At 37.1% G+C, this 9,333-nt stretch overlaps 1 non-coding gene across 1 annotated transcript; it reads right to left on the bottom strand.

Annotated features, from left to right (window-relative positions):
- Positions 1-1,287: 1,287 nt before the first annotated feature.
- LOC122737662 lies at positions 1,288-1,397 on the bottom strand. Its single transcript, XR_006354471.1, has one exon. It is a non-coding gene; the product is annotated as a U6 spliceosomal RNA (small nuclear RNA).
- Between the last annotated feature and the right edge of the window lie 7,936 nt (positions 1,398-9,333).

Below are 9,333 nucleotides of genomic sequence, written 5' to 3'. Positions count from 1 at the left end.
AAGTGTTAATTTTGGATTACATCTGAGTGGAAATAAGATGAAGGTCTGGGGAATGCTTCAACTTCACTCAGATGTTTCATTTCCATTTGCTAGTGCTGTAGAATACCCAGGGACATTTTTCACTCCAATTTGGAAGATTTCATAAGCCTCCAAACTTGGAGGTATTGATCCAAATGCCTGAGCTATGCCCACCTGCACACGAGCTATAGAAGAGCTTCTACAGAGTTATCTGGAAAGAATAAATGAAGAAAAGACATATAGATTTTATTCCATATTCAAAAATATTTCCACTTATAATAGCCAGATGGGCCCTGACCAAATTTCAGAGCAATTCCATTTAGGGATATTCAAAATCATTAGGGCTATTATTCCACACTTGATCTATCCAAAACAGAAACCTATGTCCAAATGGAAAATAGTTTGGCCACTGTATTTGAAAAATCAGCAAAATACTCAAGGCCCAAATGTCTTACAGTATATCTTAAGGGGGTTATTGCTTTAATATATTTTTAAAAAAATACATGTGTGTGTGTGTCTATGCATGTGTATGTATAAAGATCTTTGGTATAGTAAAATAGATCTTAAAGTTAGGAAGCCTGGCTTCAAATGCTGATTCTTATACTTATTTACTATGTGATCACCAGTGAATCATTAAACTTCTCTGCATATCAGTTTTTTCATTTGTAAAATGGGGACATAATGTGTTTATAGCACCTATTTAACAAGTTTGTTTCCAAGAATGCATTTTGTAAAACTTAAAATTACATGTAACCAGTGTTTGGCCAATGGGAACCCTATTCTCAGATTATGATCATCATGCTCTGTCTGCTGCCAAATCATTTAGGGAGGTTTGATGAGTATGCTTTTGGAATTTTGTCATGACATGTAATGGAGGGCATTGGTCTTGACCTTTCATTTTATTCCATAGTAAAGAAAAGGAATTTTGATTGGCTACTGAGTTGGAAATGAATGTGCAATCAAAAGGCACTAACTTATCAAAACAAATTGCTTTGTCTTTCCTGCTTGACTGCATTTGACTGAGGAGGCAAGCACCAAGGTAAGCCTCTGGGTAGGGAGAAAGTTGTAATGCCAGTGACCTACTTTCTCCAGGAAGATCAATATGAAGCCATGAGCAGTTATTGCTTTTGCCCGTGTTATGTCTATTATTTAATGCCTTAAGTGAAGGAAGCATACACAAACATTTATTAGGTATTTACTATATGCCAGGCACTGAGCTAAGTTCTGGGGATACAAATATAAGCAAAAATAAAATGAGTTGCTATACGCAAAGAGCTTCCATTCTGCTTCACAAATTTCCATGCCATCCTTGCGCCGAGGCCATGCTAATCTTCTCTGTATTGTCCCAATTTTAGTATATGTGCTGCCAAAGCGAGCAGAAGAGTTTCCATTCTGACAAGAGAAGACAACACACAAAAAGGAGATAAAAATCATAGAGTTGGGAGGGGATGGGGAATAAAGGTACCCACATAGGGACCATGGTACTAGTACTGAAATCTGAAAAGTACGAAGTCCTGCTGGGAAGGAAATGAAGGTTGCCTTACCTGGACATATCTCCAAAATGGAGGCTACAGGAAGAACTCATCCATGGTAGAAAGGGACTAGCTAGCATAGTAGATGAATGTTCCAGGATGCAGAAGTAGTACTTTATGTACTGAGGAATTTTCTAGGAAGACACTATAGCAGAGGCATCATGTTGAACTCCAGAAAGTCAGAAATGCAGTTTCTGTTTTAGAGCCAGAAGAAATTAAGCTGTAACTTCTTGAGTTTTGAAATGTTGGAAGAACAAGCCACCAGAGGTCCAGTAATAGGAGTCCATGCCAGAGATGGGGCAAAGAGTTAAGCTCAAGGCATCTTGTTTGGCCTAGCAGAGAAATATACCAAAGATGGGAGGGGATGGAGAGAGAGACAGAGAGAGTCAGAGAGACAGAGAGAGAGGAGAGAAAGAGCAGAGAGACAGAGACAGAGACTGAGAGAGAGGAGACAGAGAGACAGAGAGACAGAGAGAGAGAGAAAGGAGAGACAGAGAGAGGAGTGAGTGAAGGACAATATACCATATTTAAAAGTTAACTTATTAGAGGATGGATGCTGTGTAGCAACTACTTTACATATGAGCCCACTCTCTCAAGGGACCAAGTTGCTGTAAGGATGAGTATGACTTTGGGTACTAGGAAAAGATGTATTTGAACTTCTCCTTTTTTATTTAATTTAATTGATTCATTTATTTTACTGGGATTTATAATCTGTCCTTATACTATGCACCTAATATAACAAAAGAAAAAATAAACTCATCAGAACCATACAAAGTCAAATAAAACACATTCCAACACTGGTCGTCTAAAAATATATGTCTTTTAAATTCATCACCTCTCTGAAAGGAGACAAATCACCTGTTTCAATTTGAATCTTCTAGACTCATGATTTATCATTGCTTGAGAGTGTTCTGAAGTCTTTCAACATTGTTTTTCTCAACGATGCTATAAATTGTTCCCCTAGTTCTGCTCACATTGATCTGCATCAGTTCATAGAGGCCATCCTGGTTTCCTCTGAAATTTTCTATTTCTTCATTTACTACACAATAACATTCAAATACATTCATATATCACAATCTGTTTATCCATTCCCCAATAGGACAGTTTCTAACTTTTGGCTATTTCAAAAAGATCAGCTATAAATATTTTTTGTACAATAAATCCTTCTGTCTCTTTCTTTGATCTCTAGAATATAGGCCTAGTAGTGGTATGCTAGGTAATAAGGGATTATAGTTTGGTAGCTTTGGGGTTATAATTCTAAATTGCTCTCCAGAATGGCTGGGTCAGTTCACAGTTCCACCAGCAGTGTACCAGTATACCAGCTTTCCTGCACTCTTCAACATTTGTCATCTTTGGTAAATTCTTTAATTCTTGCCATATTTTCTCAGTCGATATCTCTTTAGAAAAATTTATGTTAATTGGTTAAGTGATGCTGAAATGCTAATCACTGGCTCATTCAATACTATAAAGTAGATAGTAACTGAAACTGGTGATTGACATTAGAGAGAACACACCAGAATAGGAGCCCAAGGCAATCATATTAAAAAGATACCTCAACGCCTCTAGTGTAATCCAGAATCTATGGGGGAGGAGGGGAGGAAGGAGAGATATAGTCAGCCCTATGGGGAATCTGAGTCCTCAGTGGGATTAGAATTTGTGATGAGAACTCCCAAAGTCTAAATAAAGTAAATACAAAGTCACTTGGGAGCAACAATAAGGAGTGGGAATGGGTATCAAGATAGACCTAGGGACAGCTAGGTGGTGCAGTGAATTAAGCACTGGCCCTGGATTCAGGAGGATCTGAGTTCAAATCCAACCTCAAACATTGACACTTGCTAGCTGTATGACCCTGGGCAAGTCACTTAACCTTCATTGCCCTGGAAAAAAAAGATAGACCTAGATTTGCAGATGACTACTGTAGCTGTCCCTTGAGGAGACCTAATGAATTCTGGAGGTAGACTAAGTAGAAGGGAAAGCATTCCAGGATGAGGGATAGCCTATAAAAAGTCATGGAGTTGGGAGACATCTTAGAGGACTTAATACTTTCAATGTCATAACTTCAACTCAGGTCCTAATTGGTCAATTCTTCACAAATGGTTCGCTATATCAGGTTGGCAAAAAACAAAAGACAATGTGGAGAATACACATGAATGCTATATAAGCCAAAGTGATACTTTTATAATCAATAAACAATACTTTTGCAGTCAATATATACAATGGTATCTTATTTTGTCAACATTTTCAGTTAATTTAAAAAAAAAAAGACTTCACCAAGGATATTCTTGATGTATGTGTTCATTTCTCTTATAATATATATAAAGTGGAGAAAGTAGGCATTTTGGCCAATAGTTATTCATGTTTCTGTGGTTTCATTTTTGATAATAGAGTCAGAGGTTGTTCTTCCCTACCACCCCTCTCCATTTTGGCACCTTTCTCCTTCTTCAGATACCTTGAAACTGATTAGTCGAAATGTGTGCATCTGTGACAGACCTCTTTGTGTACTTGATCTTCAATAGCCACTTTTCTATCTTTGTCTTTCTAGAATGTGACAAGGCATCATTGGAGTCCAAATATGGGCCTCCAGTGTCTTAGTATTTTCATATAATTTTCATCTTCTCTTTGTTTGTTATATCCTTTCCACTTTAATCTTTACATGTCCTTGGATGATTTTGCTTAGTTGGATCTCTTTTCAAGTTTTCTTTAAGCTGGTTATTCCTTACACTACTATCTTACATGGTGATACTCTATAAAATGCTTTACCATCCTTATCTGAGATTTTTAAATAAGTTTATATCTAAACTGGTGTTTCCTTGGGCTGCCAATTACATTGTTTTACATTGATTCAACTTCTATATATAATTGTAACATTTTGTTTTAATGTCCTTTCTTCCTCCATTTTTTTCATATCTTTTCAGCATCAATAACTTTTTAAAATCATTTAGATTGGTATTGTTTTAATTGTACCCCAAATCTTTATTTTTCACTTTTATTCTTTTTTCTAGTTGTTTTAATTTTAATATTTCCTCTTTCAAGTTGATGAAATGACTGTACACAGATCTCTGAAACAGAAATGATACCCACATCTGTAACAAGTAGCTTCCTATAAACAATAGCACTTTTGTGATCTTTCCTGATATTCACAATATCTAGTGACTTCTGGTTTTCTTCAACAAAGTATTTATATTTAGACATGAAGTTTCTGTGTAGTCTAAAAAGCTCTATTATTACACTTCATCTATATTTTCCAATGTATTTTTGCTGTCCTTATGTCTATTTTTCCTTTGAAGTCATCATTAAAATACACATTGATTTAATTTGGAGGCTGTTAACATGTTCTTTGTAGAATTTTTCTACTTCTTTATCACTTGAAACAGATGTTGGCATATATTCTTCGATTATTTTCATTATTGTCTTTTTGTAAATATTATATATATATATATTACTTGTACAATAGTAAGAAATAACCAACAATCCCATGAAATAATGTTTCTTGTTTTCTTTGAATGCACAATAAAATCAATTTCCCCAATTCCTTTATTTACTTTTCAAGGCTAATCTGTAAGGCATCTTCCCATTAAGTTGAATTTTCCTTCTGTCTTCTGGTTTCATTTAGAGTAAGAATGCAAATATTGATATAATCCAGTTGTCTCTATAATTTGTATCTCAAATTTAGCATGCCATCAGTTAACCTTTTGTGTGCTTTTTTATTGATGGCTTTTGCTTTTATTCACTTATGATTTTTCTTCTTTCTTTACCTCTTCCAAATGTCAAAATTCTACAGGCTTCCTGCAAAGCCATAAGAGATATTATTACCTGGTTAATCAATCCTTTGATCATTAATATTAAACTAAACATAAAACAGGGAGACATTGTCACCACAGGTATTCACCACTCTTATGGCAGAGATCTAGCACAGATCTCAAATTAAGGAAATCTTCCCTATAGATAGAAAGACACTCCATATGCTCCTTTTGCATATGATACTGTACTGATTTGCTGATTGCATCAAAACCAGGAGTATAGCAGAGAGCCTCATAAGTAAGTCTAAAATCACTTGAAAGAGTTTGGTCCAACTATCCACAAAGAAAAATCTAGGTGCCTGAAGAGTGTCCATTGTTTAGACTATGATATGCAGTTAAATGTATAATCTATACTGCTTATCATTCAGTAAGATAGATAGATAGATAGACAGACATATAGACATATAGATAGATGATGGACAGATGTATGGGTAGGTAGACAGACAGATAATAGATAGACAGACAGACACTGAAAATAGAGAAAGTAAAGGCTACAATGAAATAGGAGGAGGAAGACACCTAGATTCTTTTGGGAAACTGCAAAATTCATTGAATTTAACCAAAAGCCCATATTTTAATTCTGACATTCTTATGGTATATTTAAATGGCTGCAAGTTATTGAACACAATAGTCTGAGGAGAAGTGAACTTGAAAATTTCTCAAAAGGTAGTGGAGAAACATGTGGTAGACCTGAGGAGGTAGGAACATATTTCTTAAAAAGAGGAATTATAGGGGGCAGTTAGGTGGCACAGTGGATAAAGCACCAGCCCTGGATTCAGCAAGACCTGAGTTTAAATTTGGCCTCAGACACCTGACGCTTACTAGCTGTGTGACCCTGGGCAAGTCACTTAACCTTCATTGCCCCGCCAAAAAAAAAAAAGGATATGATTAAGAATATGAGCAGAAAATTGGGCTTATGTGGAAAGAGCAGCAAATAGGTGATGAATAACTTATATGATTCTTCAGTATCCTAGAAATATCAAGAGAATTTTGGGGGGAGCTAGGTGGCGCAGTGGATGGAGCACCAGCCCTGGAGTCAGGAGTACCTGAATTCAAATTCAACCTCAGACACTTAACACTTACTAGCTGTGTGACCCTGGGCAAGTCGCTTGACCTCAGTTGCCTCACTAAAAAGAAAAAAAAAGAGAGAGAATTTTGAAGGCCCCCAGAACATTGAGTGGACTCCCCACCACCACCACTACCCATGGAGAACTGATATGAGAATGTGAATGAGAAATGGTGTTGCATATCACAGATTCATGCAAGTATTTGAGTTCGGGTGTATCCTCTATGCCTAGCACAGTGCCTTACACCAAAAAGACAATAACTACTGGTTGAATTTGAATTTTGAATTATGACTCCTGACCTATCTACCTACCCTGAGGATGAAATGAAATTGTATTTGTGAAATGACTTTGTAAAATACAAGATGTTATTATTATCATCTTAAATAACATATTCATCAAAATTTATTTGGCTGAGATTACCATCACAGTAATTTAGTGCCATCATTGATTCAAAATTTCTCATCTTAGAGATCAGAGGACTGAAACTCAGAGAAGTTCAGTATTTGTTCAAGGTCAAACTAGAAGTGAGTGATAGGGCCAAAACTAGACCCTACCTGTGACTCTAAAACAAAGATTCTTTCAAATCTTTGTTGAATGAATGAATATTCTATAGAAATAACGAAGACAAAAGGGTTTAAAATGTTCTAAATAGTCTAAACACCTCTGTAATAACAATAAAAGCTTAAATTAGTGTAATGCTTTACATTTATAGAGTGCTTTACTTTCATCTTCTCTACTGATCTTTACAAAGACTGTATGGCATATTGTTTTTTTTTGTTTTTTGTTTTTGTTTTTGTTTTTTGTTTTTAGTGAGGCAATTGGGGTTAAGTGACTTGCCCAGGGTCACACAGGTAGTAAGTGTTAAGTGTCTGAGGCCAGATTTGAACTCAGGTACTCCTGACTCCAGGGTTGGTGCTCTATCCACTGTGCCACCTAGCTGCCCCGGCATATTGTTACTCATATTTTTACAGGTGGATTTCTGAGACCTAAACAGGATAAGCTATTTGTCAAAGGTTACACAGCTAGTAAGTGATCAAGCTAACTTAGTCCAATGTTCTTTCCATTACTGTGTGGTAAAATATGAAAGTTTTTAACAGTCGGTTAGGATAACTGAAAGACGCCAGTTTTTCAAGGACCACCCTTTTGGGGAGGAGATGAACAGTCCGCCTGCTGCGCATGTCAGACTGCCTGCCGGGTACAGTCCACCTGCTTCGCATGTCAGACTGCCTGCCAGGTACAGTGCGCCTGCTGCGCATGTCAGACTGTCTGCCGGGTTTTTTGACTTCCGGGGTGGAGAAAAGGAGAGAGGCCTTTTTTGCCTGCTTGGCAGGACTCCTGACGGCGCGGCACGGACTCTCTCTCCAAAGGTGGCCTTGTCGGTTGGTGGCCTTGTCGGTTTGGTGAGTTGTTATAAGGAATATAGACTAAGCTTAGACTTAAGACGATTTGTATTGTGTTTCTACTTTCCTATCCTTCTAACCAACATCACCTTGTGACTATCATAACTATAAATAAAAAGGTCTATCTAGAAAACCAAAACCTGCTTCCATTTACTAGTTTGGGAGATAAATTAAGGGAAAGGTTAAGTAGGGGAGATTTATGATCTAATATCCAATTTTAAATCTCACAACTGTTATAATAAAATAGCTATAAACACTTAAGAATATTTACTAACATTTTTCATTGACCCCAGGCCTGCCTTTAGACACAGAGCCTAACAGAAAAACAGGGTCAAAATGTGGGCAAAACAAAGAGAAACACAGAAAAGAACAAAGTCGTGATTGTCATGGGATGAATGGGTCTTTGCCTCAGGGCACTGAAATCAATAGAGAAAGGATATTCTTTCATGTTTAAGTGACCACTGTCCTATATGCTTCTAATGTTCCTCAGCTGGTTTATGCCATTAAATTGTGCAACCACCCCCAGCTATTCCTCAGGATCCCTTTCCAAGATGCTTCATCCTCAAGAAGTAGTTTTTCCCCAAACCCTGGGGAGGCAAGGGCCAAATCATCTCACTTCCAGTGTAACATCATCTACAGTGAGCCTGTCCACTGATATTTCCTCTGCTACCATCCCCTAAGAAAAATTCCTATTCCCCACCCCACAATCTCATAAATTATGGACACAATTATTCCATAAACTTGCTATCACCATCATCTTCTCCCTCTTACCCCCTAATAGTGACAGGTTGACTATAGATGAATATGGTTCACATATCTAATTCATCAAAGTTTATTTTTAAAAATCCTTTCTACCTTATTTAACTGTTTTCTTCTTTTCTTAAAAGGAATAAGGGAACTGAGCTTGAACTGCAAAAGGTTTTCATTTGGATCAGAACTGAAATGGGGGAAAAAGAATTCTTTAGGGTACATTTGAAACTTAGAAAGACAGGTTCAGTAATGACCCTTCTGAGATCAAACAGAAGTATGATAATGGCAGGATTGTATGAGGAGCTGCATACAAAATACATTTGCACTTCTTTTGAAGTTGTCACTAAAATATCTCTTACCTTCCACAAAAATTAGGGAACTCGTAGAAAATAGTGACTTTGTCAGGGTAAAATGCAATTAAGAAATGGAAACTCAGAAAACAGCGGCTAGCTAGCTAGGTGTCTGTACCAGGTCCAGATTCATTAGCAGATGCACATGCCCCCCATAGCCTCTCACCCTGAAGTAATGAGCCATGTGGAGACCAGGTTTGGATGCCAACCACATCTGTGACTATAGCAACATGGGCACTGCCCGATGAAACCTTCTTTCTGCTGCTCAGCAATGTTCCTTTGCTTCTTCCAGGAGGGGAAAGATGTAATGAACAGACTCCATAGCCACTCAGTTTTAAACTCAAATTTCTTCAAACTTTTCAGGATATTTTTTTCTTTCCTTAGACTTCTTCCACACCCATGGTGAAAGCTAGAGG

Source organism: Dromiciops gliroides, chromosome 1 (genome assembly GCF_019393635.1).
Source record: "Dromiciops gliroides isolate mDroGli1 chromosome 1, mDroGli1.pri, whole genome shotgun sequence".
Taxonomy (NCBI): Eukaryota; Metazoa; Chordata; class Mammalia; order Microbiotheria; family Microbiotheriidae; genus Dromiciops; species Dromiciops gliroides.
Note: the sequence above shows the minus strand (reverse complement) of the source record. Positions and strands in the feature narration are given on the sequence as shown.